The sequence below is a fragment of the Panthera pardus genome, unplaced genomic scaffold (assembly GCF_024362965.1).
Source record: "Panthera pardus isolate Hobbes unplaced genomic scaffold, ASM2436296v1 HiC_scaffold_8, whole genome shotgun sequence".
Lineage (NCBI taxonomy): Eukaryota > Metazoa > Chordata > Mammalia > Carnivora > Felidae > Panthera > Panthera pardus.
Genome location: NW_026527013.1, coordinates 129,387,437 through 129,407,641, shown reverse-complemented (window position 1 = coordinate 129,407,641; position 20,205 = coordinate 129,387,437). Strand labels below are relative to the sequence as shown.

The 20,205-nt window shown below is 38.4% G+C and overlaps 1 protein-coding gene across 7 annotated transcripts in view; it reads left to right on the top strand.

The window, feature by feature from the left end:
- IMMP2L (inner mitochondrial membrane peptidase subunit 2) overlaps positions 1 to 20,205 on the top strand; it is an 882,864-nt gene that overhangs the window by 463,175 nt on the left and 399,484 nt on the right. The gene's annotated exons all lie outside the window — the stretch shown is intronic.

The window sequence follows — 20,205 nt, the reverse complement described above, 5'->3', positions numbered from 1 at the left end:
AATAAAATTGAGATAATTATTTGAAAAAGGAATTTTAGTTTTATGCTGTTGGCTCCTTACGCACTTCATTCTGGTTGATTGGTATTGACTGTATAATTGACAAATCCAGTAATCAAACCAATTATAATGCACTTCCATATTGAAAGTAAGTGGTGATAATCAGATACATGATTAAACCACTTTCTTGGTTTATAAATGAAACTAGCAATCATAGTTAATATTTTAAATTTCAGTCTCTTTAAGAAATGAAAGAAAAATCTAATTTTTAATTTAGTGAAAATTGAATACTCTGAAACTCTAGCTTATGCTATATCATAAGAGATTGTTTTCACTCACTGTTCACCTTTTCTCTGGCATATGGGTATAAGATTGCTTTTCTTGCAGAGTTGTCCTTTTGCTGTAGGCACATGATAAATTCAAAAGGTTCCAAACTCATTTTTATAAATTTCATAGCATGGCACATTAGAAGTGAAATTGTAATGTGAAAGAGAAAAATAACTCTGGCTTTGGGTGTAAAGGATGAAGAGTTTGTACTTCGGCCGTGGTTTCCTTCTTCCTACAAGAGCATCAGCAGCTTAGTAGAATCAGTATGTGGTCAGGTGATTGTCCATTATCAGCCATTTACTGGAAATACGAAAGGTAGGTCTTCAAAAAGACACGTTAAAAACTTATTTAGCTATCACAACCATATAATGAAGTGCCAGGTAAACACATTAAACTGTGATTGAATAGGATTTCCGTGATTTTGAATTAGTACAATTGTGAATAGTCATTGGATAAGAACCATAGAACCTTAAGACACTAATGCCCTGAATCCTAAAAGGTCAAGAAACTTGTCTAAGTGCACACAGCTAGTCAGGGAGAGCAAGAATAGATCCTTCCATCTTCTAAGGTTTTTTTTTTGTTTTGTTTTTGTTTTTTTTTTTTTTTCCCTACCGTATCACCCTCTCATCTACTGCATAACTGGTAGATCTCCACTTCTTTTTTTCCTCTCCATTTTTTCCTTTTCTTCCCCTTTCTGGAGATTTTACGTCGAACCCACTAAAACTTCAGAGAAGTTGCACATTCCAAATATGCTGTATTATATGGGTGTGCATGTCAGCTACCTTGTAGTAAATATCTGCAGGGTTTCCTGAATGAGTATTCTGTTCTAATTAAAATGTATTGAAATTATTTTAAAACATAAATGAATAATTGCTGCCCTTAACTTATGTTGAAAGAGTTCTGTCTTCATCACCAAATGAATGATAGGGGTGCAATAAGTATTTATTCATTGATTTAATGGTTGAAGTTCTTATTAATTTGGGAAGGTTTCTCACTATTTCGTGCAATCCTGGGCAGTGCTTACCCTTGCACCTTTGTTAGAAGTGGTCTGGGTTGTGGGTCAGAGTGCAGTTTCTGCGAACAGATTGCCTGAGTTTGAATGCTTACCTTGTCACTTCCTAGCTTTGTGACCCTGAACAAGAACTTAACATCTCTGCCTCTCAGTTTCCTCCCAGACTGTTATGAGGATTAGAGTAGTTTATATGTGTAAAAGCTTAGAAAAGTACTTGGGATATAGTAAGCTTGAATGAATGTTTGGCACAGTCATTATTGCCATCATTGCCATTGTCACTCTTATCATTATCATAACTATAATCATCCTCTGTTCCAGTTTTCTGCCTTGTTTGGAATGTCCTTTCTACCTTCCACTCCAGGTTCCTGCCTCTACCTACCTGGTCCTAAATAAGTGAGCTCAGTTAAAGTGCTACTTCCTGTGTGAAATCTTTTCTGACCCTCTAACAAGATATGATCTCTCAATCTTTACCACCCCCCCCCCAACATTTATCACTTTTAAAAATGTATTACAATTGTTTCTATAATTTGACCCATGTCCCTTTTTAGCTTATGGAGTCTCCTGGGGGGGGTCTATATTTTATTCATCTTTAAGCTCGATAGAACGTACAAACATGGAAAAAAACAATGTTTGTTGAGTACTAACTGTGTATGTTATAAAAATTGTTGAATCTCTACAACATAAAATAGATGTTTATCGCCATTTGACAGTGCAGAAACATTGGCTCAGAGAAGTTAGATTTCTTGCCCAATGTACCAAAACGATGAAATAATGGGCAAAAATTTGAACTCAGTTCTATCTGCCTATAGAGCCAAGACTCTTTTACTGCACAAGGCACTCAATATTCATTTGTAAAATAAATGAATGCTTGACTGATGACTGAGCCAACCAATTCATTATAGTCAGCAACAAGGGATGCTAAAAATAAAATACTATTTTTAAAAAGGAATGAATTTTTGCACTAGGCAGTGGATCTTTTATATAGTTATGGTTGTTCAATGTTAATGAAAGAATTTGCTGGCCCTATTTGAGAAATAGAGCTCTGAAGAAATGCAGTGTCTAGTTGGAAAGTGAGTTGATATGCTCAGCAAGCTAAATAACTCTGCATGGGCCACTGATGAGGAGGGGCTGACATTGTACTGGAAAGATCTTCAGTGACATGGTCCTTTGTAGTCTAATTCTGATTGCAGATTAGCTCTTAATTAAGTTAGAAGCATGATGTAAGGGGAGTGGCATTGGCTGTTTGTTAAAATGTTGAACAAAAGCAAGTTGGATCAGAGAGTTCTCATTTTCTTTTTTCAAAAGGATTTTAGAAAGTAGAACTGGAAACAAAAATAAGATTCTCATTTAACGATAGGTCTTATTTTTTATTATGACTTTCTTATTATGGTAAAATATATAATATTAAATTTATAAAAAATCAATTTAAAACAATTTTTTAAAAAGCTTAACAGTTTTTAAGCTTGCAGCTCTGTGGCAAAAGTACATTCACATGGTTGTGCAACTTCATTATGGCTTTTTGTGAACACTTAAAATCAGAGATCCACCAAATGTTCGAACTGGAGAGGAAAGAGACCTTACATGCTGAAATATACAGATTCAACTATCAGAATTTAGCAAACATAAAAAGAAACAGAAATATTGATGGGGTGGGGGCAGGTAAGACAAGTGAGCCAGTAGTATAAATTTGCTGCTCTTGCAAGGACTCCAGTCCCCTTTCTGCTTCTCCCAGGATGGCATCTCTCCATGTTCAGGGTAATGATGGAGTTAAGATTCATATTTTGCTGTAGCACAGCATATAGGTCTTATTTTTAATGAGGGATAGAACTCCACCTGAAGAACAAAAGTAATTTTATCACTCAAGGAAATTCACCATCAGGAATGAGAAAGATGTCAGAAATCAAGGAGATAAATCACTGTCTCTGTCTATCTTCCCCAGACTCCTTTAACCCTCTTTCCATCTTACCTTTTTCTGTAGATCCAAACTGTCTCTCATCTTGGCTTCTCTCTGTGCATCTCTTTATTCTTTTCTTTTGACTATTCTTCTTCTCTAGCCATGTAAACAGTTAGTGAAATAAAACAGTGAAAATCCTTTAAAAAAAATATAGCAGGTAGACAGAGAAATAGCCAGATAGGCAGATAGTTTGTAAGTTGCACAGAAATAATTGAAAAGAAACACATCAAAAAAAGAAATATACCAAACCACTGGTAGTAGTTATCTTTGATAAGATAATAGGTGGTTTTTATTTTTTTACACTTCTCAAATGTTCTACAGTAAATACATGGTATTTTTATAATCACATATAATAGCTATTACTTAAAAAATAAGATATGAATTTCTTTTGAGGTAGAACTTGATTTCTCCAACTGGAGCTGTCTTGATTAATAAAATATCTGACCTGCTTAACTTAATATTCAATTCTTCCACAACATAATAATTAAGACAGCAGCAACAATAATAGTAGATATTAACTGTGTGCTTATTTTGTGCCAGGTAGTCTGTTAGGAGGTTTTCATGAATTGTCTCATTCGTTCCTCTCTGTTAGAGTACTAGCTGTTAGTTTCATTTTGCAAATCAGAAAACTGAGAGCTGGGTGTGCAAAAACTCATGGAGCTGCTTATTGGTGGAGTCAACAATCAAACCAAAGTGTTTCTGACTCCAAGGCTGATGCTTGGAGCCACTCTGCAATGTCAACTCTGATATGTCCCCCCTATTACTGGCCAACCTTTCTCCCTATGCCTAACTCCAGTCATCCCCTTCCTCAGCACGTCACATGCCTCATCATTTCCTGAATATACTCTGCACATTGCATTTTTAGCTCTTTGTTTCTTCTGTGAGTGTGCCAGTTCTGTAATGCTTCTGCTCAAAGATCTCATCCTTTAAGAAGTTCCCCATCTCAGTGAGAGTGGGTATTTTCCCTATTTCATCACATCTTAAATTTACTTTTTATTTATGTTGTTCCAACATGCATTATCATATATTATATATCATACACTTTATTTGTGCCTAGAGAGTAAGCAACTTGAAGGCAGAAGTAATGTCCTATTTACTTTGTATATTCAGTAGCACATTTTACATATTAAAAGGTTTCATATTAATGAAACCTCACTGAGTGACTGAAAGAGTAATTGACTGTTCTCTTCTTTGTGCTGGTTTTGTTCCAAACATTTGACTAAAATCGGAGAATTGTTTAGGTAATGAAACACCTGCCCCCCAAGGGGAGAGATTTTGTCAGATCAGTGACTTCAGTCACACATGAGATTTTTCATAAGAGAGCTATGATTTATGGGAGAATAGAGTGTGTCTCTTGACTTAGCTTCTTTCTTTGCTGGCCACTTTCTCTTTTCATCTTCTTTAATTAGGACACAGTAAATGCAGTTGCGTTCGTATAACTACTAAGATACATGCAAGTTCTAGGCAAAAATAAAACTCCAATAACCAAGATGGCGTAAGATAACAGTTTGCCCCTGGTGCAATATTTGCATGTAATGTCAGTTCGGATTTTCCTGATTTTACATGGATTCTTTTGTAGAGGTGGGCTAATGAAAATGATCCCTTTATTATCTAAGCAAGAGATCAAAGCAGTGGTTTCTTTGCAAGAGAAACATTTTTTGTCAGTACAATATTTAGGCATCTAGTTATATTGCACCATCTAGAAGTTAAAGGGTCATTTGAATTTTCATGAATATTTTATGTCACTTCTGTTTCTCGACTTCTGCTAGGCAGGAGAACAAAGGTGACTGTTAGCGTTCTCATCGGATTGTCTTCCTTCATTGATGGGAAATGCAGGAGGCTCAGAGCTAAAGCTTTCTGTCTAATCTTCTTGTGATTGTTCAAGTCATTCCTTTTAGTCTAGGGAAGGTGCTTTCAAGAATGAAAGGCACTTACTACAACTCTCAAGAGTGGTAGACTAGATGGATTATTCTTGTAGTTGTTACCTACACTGGAGCCACCACTGAATGTTCAGGTCTAAATTCCATTTTATAATCTCTACTGTATTCTTGTCGGACTGTTTGGTAACAGAGGAGGGGTTGCTCCAATCTTTGGTCTTTAGACTGACTTTAAAAATAAGTTGATTAGATGATCAAGTCTAGTTCTGGGCACATCGTTGTCACTCAATGCACATTTCGTTTTGAGAGCTCCTGCTTCGTTTATTACCACTCTGTATATGTTATTTGGGTCTCACTGTCTTTGGATTCAGTGCCTATTCATCAGCTGGTTTCTGATTCAGGGAGCTGGAAGAGTTTGGGTAGTATAAGGAATGCTCAAATCAGGTCAAATGCATATGGATAAATTTGCAGACTTTACTGGTAGAATTCAGGGTTTGGCTGTCAATGGCATTTATTGATCTCTGGGTGTGTGTAGAATATTCTTCAAGAAATCATGCGAAGAGATTAACAGCTGTGGTCCCTGCCAGTCACACTATTTTAAATTTATTAGTAGCTATTCCACACTATGGATACTTACTTTCAGCTGCCAGGAAGACAAACCCTATTGAAACTAGCTTGGATTTAAACTGGCTCAAGTTAAAAAGGTGAGGCTGTAGCAAGGGTAATGTCTCACATGCTGTAACATGAGTAGAGGGAAAGCTGGGCCTCAGAGACAAATTAGCCATGGACTCAGATGCTGCCGGGAGATTGTGTCTCTGTTCTCCCCTGCCTGCTTTTCTGAGCGCTGGCTTTATTCTCTCTTACTGCAGACCAGCTTTCATTCCATGTACCGCAGCCTGGCCACCGCCAGCTCTCAAGTCCTTCACCTCACAATTTTGCCACCAGAGACTGTCCCTTTCTCTTAGCTCAAATTTGAAAGTTGTTTTTGGGGGGGAGGGGGGAGGTAGGGGAAGACCTTCCACTAGCCTACCTGGGCCATATGCTTAGTCCTGGATAAAATACTCTTCTGTCATCTCTACTCCCCTTCCCCCAAATTAGAGCATAGACGATAGTTCCCCCCAAAAAGGAAATTGTCCAACACATTGAGCAGTAAGGACCTGGTAATACTAGGTACCATTTATTGAGAGCTGTATACCGAGCACTGAGCTACATGAACACTTTACGGGCAGCACGTCTTTCTTAGAGTTTCTTATAGTTAGCCTCTAAGAAGACGCTGTTTTCTCCATTTGCAGATAGAGGGAGCAGGTTACTTTACCTCCTGTGGTAAACATGGCTTGTAAGTGGCTTAGCCTGGCTTGGAAGCCACATCTGTCTGGCTCCCAGGCTTGAGCTCTGAACCACTCACTAAGCACTGTGCTAAGTGCAGTGTTGTTATCAAGTGAGACCTAGATATCAAGCTTCCCCTGGAGCCACTGAGCACACAGCACAGCAGTGTTGTGTGGCCGGTCAGGCCTGTGCTTCCCGGCGTCAGTAGCCTCAGTGCCAGGGGTCTGGGGCTGCTGACCACCCTGTGTCCTGCCCTGAAGGATGGTGAGTCAGACAGGGTGGGCACTGAACCATGTCCTCTCTGCTGTCCTTACCATGGTGAGTAAACTTTAGCTGAGTTCAAAGCCCTGTAACCCTCACCATCTGTCTGATTCTCAGTCTAATCACTCTCTGAGACTTGGCCTTTTTGGTCTTTGTGGATACTTGTGGACGTTTGAGGCAGGCCTCTTCACCATGCTTCTCATGTTGCGTGGTTTTCTCTGTCTCGGATAATAAGGCCTCTGGCATCCTCTCACATACCATGGTGTAGTTGCTGCCCTATACTTCATCTATGTGAACCCTCTCTATTCTTTTCACGTTTCCTATTACCCACTTGTAAGCACATTTGCCTCCCTTTCAGCTAGTTCCCAAACCTCCCCTTCTATTTCCTCCTTTAGCTGAAATCCAGTCTCCTTTCAGGGCCTGATTATTTTTATGACTTCTCTGTGCTTGGGGGCCATCATCATCTTCCCATATCTCAGGGCTGGGTGGGTGGGTGCAGGCACCTGCAGATGTGTGCGTGTTTGGGGGGGATCGTGTGCTTGTGTGTCCTCTGGCTTCCCAATCCCAATTTCAAGCCATTAATTAGTATGCTTTTCTATAAGGCCTGTACCACTCCTTGCCTTTCCACTTTGTTCCTACTTATCTACTTGTCAGTAGATATCCACACTTGATATCTGGTAAAAAATATTCTATTCCACCCAAGTACTGCTAAAATCTTGGGAGATTCAACTTTTATGTATAAAACCAGCCCAAATTACTGAGTTTCCTTAAAAATAAATGTCACTTTTACCTCATTTCAGAAACCCATTCCTAGAGACGCTCTGTTGATCTTATTGGTAATTAGAATTGTTCTGTGTTGGAAATCTTGAACTGAATTACCCTGCTTTCTGCCATAACTCTCTATCTAGCTGCCTATTTTAAAGCCATGTTCCTCCTATGTCTGCTTTTTGACACCACAAAGACCTCAAGGTCACCACAAAGACCTCTGAGGCCAGTTCTCTCCTGGTCATCTTTCTTTCTCTCCCTTTCCTACCTACCAAGGTTGGTTGTGTAAACCAGTCAGTCACCTTGATTCTCTTGCTCCGGTCCTCCACCACCAATAGAACCCCCTGAACAACGCCATGATGGTTCTCGGCTGCTGTCTCCAGGAGGTGTAGTGTTCCTGCAGGAAATCATGTGGTGGTGCACACAGCACACCCATGTAAACGTAGAGTATCGTGTTCCAGCCGACTCGTCAGCAGTGCCCTTCCCCTCTTGTATTCATCCCAAGTCTGCTCTTCATCCAATCGTCTACAGGGATGATTCTAGACTTTCTCTTGTTGATGATTCCAACATCCCTTCTCTGATCTGAATATTCTCAGGAAACTGTCATTGCTTTTAACTTCATTGAACTCATGCCTTCAGGTGTGAACACCCTTTATTTCACACCCTCCTAACTTATTAGTGTCTCTTTATGCACACTCATCATTATCTGTCATTTGCAGTTTTAAAGGATGAGGCTTTTACTTATTACTAATCTCTGCGTCCCTCCCTTCTTTTTTCAAATTCATCCATTTCTGTGTTCTTAGGAATTTGTGTCTAGAAGCCTATTCCCCCATGCCAGTGTGCAGTTGACTTATTTACACGAGATGAGGGATGCTGAATTCTTACTCATACTAAAATGTTAATGACAACCCTCCTTTTAACCTTTAACCCTACTATTGTCATTCCATCTCTATCTTCCTCATTTAAATTTCTTAAGAGACCTGTCAACATTTGCCACTGTTGCATTCATCACTTTCTACTTACTTTTCCAGTTCACTTTTGTCTGGCTTCCACTCCACCCATGCCACGAAAACTCCCCTTTGAATCTCATCATTGCCCTCCTGATTTGGCTCTTGTGCGTTGAAGCCTCCCGGTCCTGCTTGTACTTGCCTACATACTCTCCTTGCTGCCCTTGTGGGCTTGTCTGCCTCTTAAATATTTATTCTAAACTTCTTCTTTTTCCTACTGCTCTTCCTGTGCTCTCTTAGATAATATAATCTGCTTATGTAATCATTACTCTCAAATGTATATCACTACTCCTGCAAATAATATTCTTCCTCCATATCTATTATGCATAGTCCTCAAACTGTCTGAGAGATGTTCCTACTTTCATGAGACAGGTACCTCCTGCCCTCCACGTCTAAAACTGACCTCTTAAGCTTGCTTGAATACTGGCTTTCCTTCCTGTATTTTTCTACTCATTTCAGTTACAGTAGCACTACCCATTTATTCAGGGGAATTCAGGATCTTTGACCCTCCTTCTGTCTTATATCCTACATTCAACTGGTCTAACTCCTGCTGGTTTTACTCCCAAATTTTCTTGAATCTTGTTCTCTATCAGCTAGGCCTTCATCATCCCATGGCTTGTTTACTGCAGCAGCTCCTGACTTCCTGCTTCCAGTTTCGTCCTCTCCAGTCTGTCTTCTGCAAAAAAACACACACACACAAAAAACAAACAAACAAAACAAACAAAACAAACCAACAAACAAAAAAACCCTTATTTTGTTTCTCATCACAAATGGAAAAATATTGCACATTCCTTAGCACTCAGTTCCTCCCCTTACCTGGCTCTTGGATCCCAGTACTCATCATGGGTCACCTTTCACTCCTGCCACGTAAAGCGTTGTTCCTCAAGTACATGCTGTTTTATTCTCTGCTCTGTGTCTTTGCCGATTCCACATAGGGCACTTAGAGTACTGCCCCCCCCCCCCATAACACACAGTTAGGCACACTGCTCTCTTTAGCAAGGCTGCCTCCCAGCTTTCACCTTTAATCCTCCATTTAAATAGCCCCTCTTTTGGGAAATCTGTCTCCTGCTCAAAGAGGCTGGGTGTGGTGCTCTGCCTCTGGGCTCATAAAATAGAATAATTAATCAGAATGTATTATTGAATCAATGGATGAGTGAATTTTGTGTAGAGGTTTAATGGATAAGAACGTAAAATTGCTAAGTATTTAAGCATAGCAGCATTGAGTCTTTAAATCTGTAAGACTGGACCTGTAGACTTGTACCAATGAGAGCAAGGCTATGCTTTGGTCCTTGTGTGAGACAATTAGCCATAATCCATGGCTAACTGGGTCAGAGATATTTGTTCTTGACTACATAGAGAACCAATGTGCAAATAGGATCCATGAGAAGGAATCCATCATGATTTCTTGAGAAAAAGAGCTCACTACTATCAACGATGAGGATGCAATATTCTCTCTGATAGCAAATTTCATATTGTTGTTATTTTGTGATTACATTTATTATTGCTGTTGCTCAGGGAAATACAAATGATTTTCCTTGAGCTGGCCACAAAACACCACGGAATAGATCAGAATTTGAAATGTATTCTTCTCTGCAAGTGCAGAAATTATGTGTGCTGAACTCATGAGTACCTGGTATAATAATAAGTAGCATTTGCCGAGTATTGCCCATGTGTCAGACTCTGAAGTGTGTACAGCACTGTGTACATATGGTTTTATCCTTATAAAACTGTGAGACATTCAGGAACTTTCTCCTTTTCCCAGAAGAGGAAACTGAGTTTTCGAGAGGTTAGTATATGTTGGCAATCACAGAGATAGTGAGAAGCTAGGGCTGGAATATAGGTCGAACTCCAAAGCCAACTCTCTAAAAATGGTATTTATTTCTCTCCAAATACCTTTTGAGGCTCTCATTCTCCTATTCTGTGCCTGTTCTTTAGCATAACTTTTGCTTTGTGTTTGATTATTTGTGACCAGATTAGTGGGAGAATGCTGACAATAATTTAGCTGTACCTCACTTTGCTCACTTCAGAATCTTTGACTATATTTCTGTCTTTCTGGATGATTTCAGCATAATATGGAGATATCTACAAACTATTGTCCTCAAAGACAGGCCTTATATCAACTCTGATATATATTTTTTTAATGTTCATGTTGTTTTTTTTTCCAGGGTAGCCTATATCTGGCTGCCTTTTACATATTTAAGACGAATGACGATTCTTATCACTCTGTTAAAGAAGCCAGCTATTTTTTTTTAGTGTTTTGTTGTCCTGAAAATAAATAAGTGAATGGATAAATATATACATATACATAAAACTTCAACAATGCTATATATATAAAACTGCTATTTTGTTAACTATATTTGAGACTATAAAAAGGCAAAACACATACCCTTTCCTAACAACAGAATTTCAGAGCTTTATCAAAGATGATTGCTATGCAGAGAACTAGAAAATCACAAGAAGCAGTCTTTAGGCATAGACAGAAAAAATAATAAGACAAGGTTAGGTTTTTAAGGAAAGGAAATACCTTAAAATATGCTCAGAGGAAAACATGTATCTCTTTTGTGAAATCTCTTATCTTTCTTTCCATTCCGTGACATGATGCAGAAAATGAGTAAATTAACCCTCACCATTAAGAGTACTTCTTGCATCCTTAACCTTTTATAAAGGGTAGGTTTTATTAGAAATTCAATGAATATTCAGTGTTTTAGCCATTTCAGACTTTGGAGATGCTCCCCAGCTGTATAATGCTCACTGAGAGCCTATGTGTGAACTGCAGGGCGGGGAGAAGCCTGGCTGGCTGGAGGGGCTGTGCTTTCACATAGTTCCCATTACTAAGGAAACCACTCGTTTTGTCTGAACATGCTCTGAATAGATGTCTCATTTGAAGTCTAGTGCTCAAACCATGAGGATCGCATTATGGAGCCTAGAAAGAAATGAGGGGAACAAAAAATGCTTGAAAATGCCACCAAGCATTCACAAAGCATCTTACTGTAATAACATTCCATGAGACAGAAGGTGCATTTATTTTTGCTGCATTCCAAGTTATTTTGGTGTTAAAAAAGCAAATTCCTTTGCCTGCCCACGTAATCAAAATAAGCAAACCAGATGTTCTTCTGACCTGTTCTTAATTCCTGCTCTTGTTAGGGTCTCACTCAGAAGTGTGACATATAGCACAGGAAGGACAAAATATGGATTCTCATATTAATCTAGATTTGTTCCATTGTGCCTTGTAACTAAATGGTATAGTGCTATCTCTGTGCCAGTAAACAAACACATGTTCAGAGTCAGACCTTGGAATTTGCGGCCTCCAAATTGTCACTATTAAATTCAGAATGGCTACTGTAAACTGGTTCTTGGTGTTCTTTAATGAGCATCCAATTCAGATAAGGAGTGAGCAAACAATGCTTCTAGAAAGAAGGCTCCTGTTCCATTCTCTACTCTCGCCAGTCCACAGAAAAGAATGTAGCTCCTGCCGAAAATCAGATGATCTTTATTTCTTCCTCACCCTGAAAAGTAGGGTTTATGGGACTTTGATTACAATATAATCTTTATCACCACCCTCCCCATTCTGTGATGTAGGCAATTGACATTTTGTTAAATGCACGTAAAGTGCTGTGCAGACACCCCAGTTAGGGGTTGCCACTGTAAACCCATAAAGTCAGGAGCTTCCATTGTAGGGAAGGGGGAGGCATTATTATTTTCATTTTGAGCTACTTTAATCCTTTCGGCAAATAAGAGATGTATCAATACATCAAGTAATCCATAAATGCAGAAATTAACACATATTTATAGATTCCTTGCCATTTTGCTATTTTGCTAACACTCCGTAGCAGTTAGATGACTCGTCCACAGGAGAGTCAGTGACTGAATGAGATCTTTGGACTTGTAACCCAGCACTTGAGGTCTGCACTCTGGACAGTCCCTATGTAAAGGAGGTGCTCAGGTCTGTCCTGGGGCACCAGTGTTACAAAGTCTAAAACCTAGAAACAAACATGATAAGCAAGTACAAGTTTATTTCCTTCATAAATTCTTAAAGGTCAGTAATGTAAAATTAAAATGTACAAAGCCATCAGCATTGTCAGAAAGCCTTGTGTATGTTTTTTTAAATCTATTTTTTCTATTATACCCTTAAATATATTGATGGTTGTGCATTACAACTTTTTTTAAATGTTATTTTTATTTTTGAGAGAGAGAGAGAGAGAGAGCTTGAGCAGGAGGGGTTGCAGAGAGAGAGGGAGACACAGAATCTGATGCAGGCTCCAGGCTCTGAGCTGTCAGCACAGAACCCAACACAGGGTTCAGCCTCACAAACTGCAAGATCATGACCTGAGCTGAAGTCGGATGCTCAACCGACTGAGCCACCCAGGCGCCCTGACGGTTGTGCATTTTTCATAAACGTGTTATTTCAGTATTGCCCTTCTCAGATTCCCTGCCTGACCAAGTTTAAGAAATACCAATAAACTAAGTTGTTTTCTAGAATTTAGTTGCATCCCAACACCACTTAAAAGGCCCTAGATTTGAAAGAAAGTTTATTCTTGTGAAAGTACACAAGTACTTATCCTGTCGATAATACCCTCACTAGTTCTGATTATGAGCCTTCAATTCATTTTGAAATGAACAGCCTGAAGCTGCCAGCTGTTTCTGATCTGATGTGCCTACGGAGTATTTACTTAGAGTGTGTGTTTAGCACTTTAGCTATCGTGGCTGCTGACAGGAGAATTCTAATACTGAGACTTATTGCGAAGTTTTTTTTTTTTTTTTAATTTTTAATGTTTATTTATGAGAGAGAGAGAGAGAGAGAGAGAGAGAGAGAGAATGAGCGGGGGGAGGGGTAGAGAGAGAGAGGGAGACACAGAGTCCTAAGCAGACTCCAGGCTTCGAGCTGTCAGCACAGAGCCCAACGCGGGGTGCGAACCCACGAACTGCGAGATCATGACCTGAGCTGAAGCCGGACAATTAGCCGACTGAGCCACCCAGGCGCCCCAGAAAGTTCCTGTTTTCAAGATGACTATACATTCGGTCCCTTATAGATTATCTTGTCATGGTTTGCCAGAGATCCGGGTGCATGATTCTTCATATCTTCGGTACTCAGCACCATGCCTGGAAAACAGTGAGCATCTGTAGGGCAGATTGAAGTGCATTGTGCGATAGGAGAAAAACAAGAGCAATTATATGTGTTATTATGTATACACACACACACACACACACACACACACACACACGTGTGTGTGTGTGTGTGTGTGATATCATTGCACTGAAAGGATTGAGTCAGCTCTGTCGAACAGCATTTGCTCTGTTTCAAGCCTATGCGGTTGTATTTGTATTTTATTCTCTTAATGGGAGAACTCTCAAAATGTCTCCAGGTACCACAAATCAACAGATATCCAGTATAATTTTGTTTCTGCCTACAGCAATAATTTCTTCAGGCTGTTGTAACAATTGTACTTTTGATTCACATTTAGCATCATCTTATTTAGGGAAGTCCTATTCAGAAGGCTTAAATTTTTTAGTAGACCAAAGAGATTATAATCTGAACAAGAATGGAGAATTTACAGTTATAAGCTAAATTACTAGTACATAGCTCTGATTTGGTAAAATTAGAAGCTCATTTAGTAATTTGTTTTGGAAAGTTATAGTCTTTAATATGCATATTCTAGCATTCCTATGTTTTATTATAAAGCATGTATCTCATATATAATATAGGACATTATATTAAGGCCCAAGTCAAAACTTATCTTCTCAGGACAGATAAAATTATAAGGATGATCAAAACATAGTGAATTTAAATATAAGTAAAGACTCATTCATGCACTTTTAAATTTAGAAAAACTGAGTTTAAAAAAAAATCTCATATTTGACTCAATGAAACTTGTATTGATTATTTCTTTTACATTTCTTTAAATAAATGTGAATTTTAAAATGTTTATTAACAAAATAGCTCAGGTTTATTGTAGAAAGTTTGGACAAGTTAGAAAGGAACAAGGGAGGAAAAAGTGTTTATCCACAAAAAGAGACATGACATACACTTCAGTATACTTTGTTTTGGTACTTTTTTTTCGTGCTTAAATGATATAATATATTCCAGATTTTAAAAATTATATCATAAAAAAACTTAATTACATTTAGCGCATCTATTAATACCAAATGGATGATTGATCCCCCAAATACTGGACATTTATTCTTTACGGTTTTTTCAATGTTTCATATTGTAGATAACACAATGATAAATGTCGTTTGATAAGATTGCCATAATGACTTTCTAGACTGAAGGATTTGGGCCTTTGAGACGTCTGACATCCATTACTGCTAGCTTTCCTGAAACTTCATACCAAATTCACACAGCTATTTATGCATCTCCTTCCTACCATGCCTTTGCTAGCATTCATTCATTCATTTACTTAAGAAATGTAATTGAACACCAAGGTATTATACTAGGTGCTGGGAATATGAAAGTAGAAGATAAACTCACTGATCTCAAAAATGCTTTGTTTTTGTTGGGGACATATAAAGAATAGGCAATGATAAACTTGCAAATATATAATGAGATGATTCCAGAGATTGGTATACATTGTTTAAAAAATTAGAACAATCTAATAGCGTGGGGTATAACAAAGAGGGATGATTAACATACAGTATTAAAGGCTCAAATGGGGACTAGGGCTGAGTTCATCTATGGTCTTGCAAACCACGAGAGGGCATCAGATTTTAATTGTATGGGCAGCCATTAAATGGTTTTAAGTAGGAGGAGATACTACTGGATTTATCATTTTTTGTTCACCATTTCAAAAATTACTAGGCTGCTGTATTGAGAATTGGGTGGAGGAAGGTAGGAGTTAGGAGTTAAGAGGAGAAACACATAGTAATGGCTGGACTTCCATGGTAGCTGAATAGATGGTGAGAGATTATAGGATTCCAGAGGTATCTTAAATTTAGACCTAAAATGACAGCCAGTGGGTAATATGTGGAGGATATAGGAAAAGATGATTGAAGCAAGACTGCTACATTGTAACCACCTGGTTGGGTGATTGGTTTTGCTATTAAATGAGATGTGGGATTCTGAGAGAAGAGCAAATTGTCCCCATCCCCACACAGATTTCTGTTTTGCCTTGTATAGTGGAGTGGTGATATTTTAAAATGCTTAAAATGCTTTGATATTTTGCTCCACTGTGGAAAGCTAAAACCAAAACAAACAAACAAACAAACAAACAAAACCCACCAAACAAAAAACAAACCAACTTTGCTCTCTTCAGTTGTAGTCATTCATTTCCCAGAAGGGAGATTAAAATTTGTAACAGAAGCAATTCAATGTCCAATACTCAATATGAGTTTTTAGTTTTCCATAAGATCGCATTATACCTCCAAATATAGACCTTTCCTAATTATGCTTAGTGTAGGAAGTATATAGATACACTGTTCTATAGACTAAAGATTGTACTTTGTGAAAAATTATATTTTGTTCTTTGGGAATTGTATCTTAATTATAACCTTAAACTACTAAAATAAATATAAACTGTCTAAAAAAAGTCAGTATACTGTTTAGCTCTGTTTCTAAAAAATGTAATTATGCAATGAGCAAAAGAAACAATTGTACGTGGACCACAAGCTATGCATTTCTAGACCAGATATGGCAAACTAGGCTTTCATCTGTAGATAAGATTTTCCAGATTCTACCTGAGCTAAAGTGACTCAGTTTATGTAATTTTCCCCTAGTTGGCAAGAGACTTTATACACTATTAAGGCCTCTCTGGAATCAGAAAGAAGAAAAATGAGATGTAGTGAAAGGAAAGGAGAAAGCCTTTACTTTGCTCTAGTCTGACGGAGGACCTGTAGGAAGAAAAGAGGGAGAGAGATGACAGGAAGGTGGTTGGAGCAGTGTCTGCCAAAGAGCCCTCCCTGTGCCTTTGGCTTGCAGATGGTAGATACCTTAGTAAACAGTAATATCAGTGCTCTGGTCCCTAAAATACCACCTCTACGCTCTCCTGTCACTCTTACTCCAGGCCATAGCAATTTGACCACACCATAGAGTCAGCAAAAGGATTCCTCAAGGTTAACCTTTCCAGAGCCACAGAAACTGAGCTGAGAGATAGTGAGTCAGTGACCGAAGAGTCCCTAGACCGAAGAGCAGAAACTGGGCTGGTCCCTGAGCTACACACTGAATGGAAGACAAGTCAGGCAGTCAGGGATTTGCCACCAGTGGAAGCTGACTTGACGCTGATTGAACTACAGAGAACTACCAGGCTCTGAGCAAAGCAAAGCAAACCAACCAATAAAAATTTCACAAAAATTGTAACAACCATTAAATCACAGCTCTAAACATCAGCCAAGCAAGAGGCCTGGATGTCAGCTTTGCAGTGCTTCTCATACTTGTGAATCGCCTAAAGATCTTGTTAGGATGCAGATTCTGGCTCAGTAGGGCTGGAGTGTAGCCTGGGATTGTGCATCTTGAACAAGCACAGATGATATCCATCTTTTTGGTCCACAGACCACATTTTGAGTAGCGAGGAACTTGTAAATTAACAGGAGCCTCACAAAATCCCACCAATGTCATGAGGGAGACTATTTGAAGAACCAAGCATTGTTATTTTTTTCCCCTGCAGAAAAAAATTAATTATTTGAAGGATTTCTCGAACTATCAGACTAGACCAAGTTTAAAATAGATAGGATGTCTTTTGTTCTTTTGATTTTCTTACAGCTAGCAAGTAGAAGGCTGAGAAAGATTGGCTACCATAAAAGTGAAGCATTACTTTTTTTTTTCCTCTATGCATTTCAGAATAGCGACTTAATCTTGGGTTGCTTTTTTAGCCAAATAATGGCCACGTAACATTTTGGAAGTAGGAGCCTGGGGCCCAAAGGAGAGATCAGAGTTGCAGATATAAATATAGAAGTCATCAGCAAGTCTTTATATGAACCCCCGCCCCACTGGGGAAATAGCATTCTCAGACACGACAAAGAGGTCTGGAGATTTGACCTGAAGCACTCTATCATTTAATTTGAACCCAAAGTGTAAAAGCTGCCAGAAGAGGAAGAAAAGGAGCAGCTGGCCAGAAGGAAGCCAGAAGAGCTCAGTGTGACAGAAGCCCAGAGAAGAAAGGAGGAGGTGTTTTAAATGCTCCTGTGATATTGAGTATTATGAAAACAGAATATTGACATCAGATTTGGCGACTACTGATATAGATTTATGACATACACTAATAAAACTTTTTAAAAGTTTGAAAGCAAGCAAAAAATAACTGCTAGATTTTTCTGCTTCCATTACAATCAGACTTGATGAGAATGTTGCTTTACAGCCATTGCCTCTACTCCCTGGCTTCCCATCGTGTCTTCATTCCACTCTGCTTGGCCTTTGATCTCTTGTCATTCCATTGAGTGGTTCCTAGCAGTCACCTCCATGTTAGTGACTTCCCCCAGATTTCTTTCTTCTTACAGATTCTATGCAAATAGATTTTTTCAAGAATTTAGCATTTCTCTTTTTTGATGATAGCAAAAAGTACTCCAAAACTGCCCTTATTGCTAAAATCTGACATGTGATTCCAATCTTGGCTAGAACTAGAAGTGGAAGGAAAAATGGGCATTGAAATGTTTTTGGAAGTAAAAAAAAAATTGTATTTTAAGAAAAATTGGGACTCTCTCACCCTTTTCTACTGTAATCAAGTCCCATTAGCAAGAACATTAGAATGTTGATTCTCAGGAGTGTCTGTATGGATGAGCCAACTTCCCTTTTCCAAAGTAAGCTAAATATTGTTCAGAGATTTCTAGGTATTTGGCAGAGGAACAAGCATTTAGGCAGAACTATGTCCAAAAATAAGAGGGCTAAAGATACGCTTCATGCGCCCATGTATTTTGCATGGGACCGAGATTAACCGGGTTTTGCCCTAAACCTTAAGAAATAAAGCTCCTTCAGCTTTGTTAGAAATAAACTTTGCTTTCAAAGATGATTGCAAGTGTAGTGTTTATGAAAAACATTTTTTATTCTATAAATTCTTGTGGACATTTAAAGTGGTAATTAGCTCAAAGAAAGACCCTGAGCCATTTGATGAGGTATCATGGTAAGTGGAAAGATTACAGGTCAGGAAATGAATATAGCAGGTTTCCTATTCTAGCTCTGACCTCAATTTAATGTATTAGTTTGTGCAGGTCATTTAACCTTTCTGGACCTTGTTTCTTTATCTATAAAATGAGGGAATTAAACCTGGTTGTCTCTGAGGTCCATTTCAGCTCTGATGTTTTATGAGACTATAGTTCAATAGTCAAAATCACTATGTAGGATCCAGGAAATGTTTTTTGTATGTTAGTGATTTCATCTGAATTATTGAATATCAAAATGTTCTATATCCTAAGGAAAGGCCAAGGGATAGAGAGGAAGAAAGTTCTGGCCAAGTCAGTAAACACGTAAGTTCTCACAATAATTTTATCCCAGATAGACTATTTCCTAAATTTTCCTACAAAAAAAGCCAAAGGTTAATAATTAAAGGAAGTTGGTGTACAGACCATTAGAAATAAGTATTGTCTTTCTGAGTGGCAAGTTCTGCTATGTAATTGGTAACATGACTAAGGAAACATTGTAGGGAGACCTGGATTTCAACAAATAACACTTAACAGAAGATACCTCTCAAGGGAAGTGGTGGAATCCCAGACATTTGAGATTCCTGAAAATGGGCCCAAAATAGCAGTAAAAATGGTGCCATGGGAAATAATCTTGCGCTGGCAAGCAGATAGACTTGATAAGCAAATGAAATTTCTCTTTCTGTTTGCCATGTTTCTAAAAGGAAAATAGCAATTAGGAGAGAATATGGCTGAGAACACAGTCTCTGATTTTGAACAAGCTTACAGGCTTGAATAAAAATAGGCTTATCTCAGAAACACAATTAAAAAAATAGTTTTTAATTTTGAAAAAAATTTGCAAACTTGTAGAAAAATGGCAGAGAGTACAATGAATTTCCAAATACCCTCAACAATTGATAGTATCTTGGCACATTTGCTTGTTTGTTGTTTCCCTTTCTTTCCCTCCCACTGTGTGTGTGTGTGTGTGTGTGTGTGTGTGTGTGTCTATACATATATACATGTATGCATATAGGTCTATGTAAGCATATGCACATATTGTCATTTTTATTGCTATCACTAGTGCTGCCCTACTTGAAGATAAATTGCAGATATGATGACCCTTTAGTACTAAATCCTTTCTAAGAAGTTTTTCTCTTATATAATCACAGTACTTTTATCAAATTCAGGATTTTTACTGTCAGTGCAGTGTTATGATCTAATATATCATCTATGTTTCCATTTGGCTAATTGTTCTGATAATATTCTTTATAGCCACTCTTGTCATAAGAATCCACTTGAGAATTACATATTGCCTTTAATTCTCATGTCTCTTTAAACTTTGTTTTTCATGACATTGACATTTTTTGAATTTCATAAAATATTCCTTACTTTGGGTTTTCCTAATAGTTCCTCATGATTGGATTAAGGTTTTGCCTTTTGAAAGTATTACAATTTTGGGACACCTGGATGGCTCAGTTGGTTAAGCAGCCACTCTTGATTTTGGCTCTGGTCATGATCTTGAGGTTCATAAGTCCGAGTCCCACAATGGGCTCTGTGCTCACAGTGCAGAGCCTGCTTCAGATCCCGTTTCCCTCTCTCTGCCCCTCCCCCGCTCATGCGCGCGCTGCGCGCGCGCGC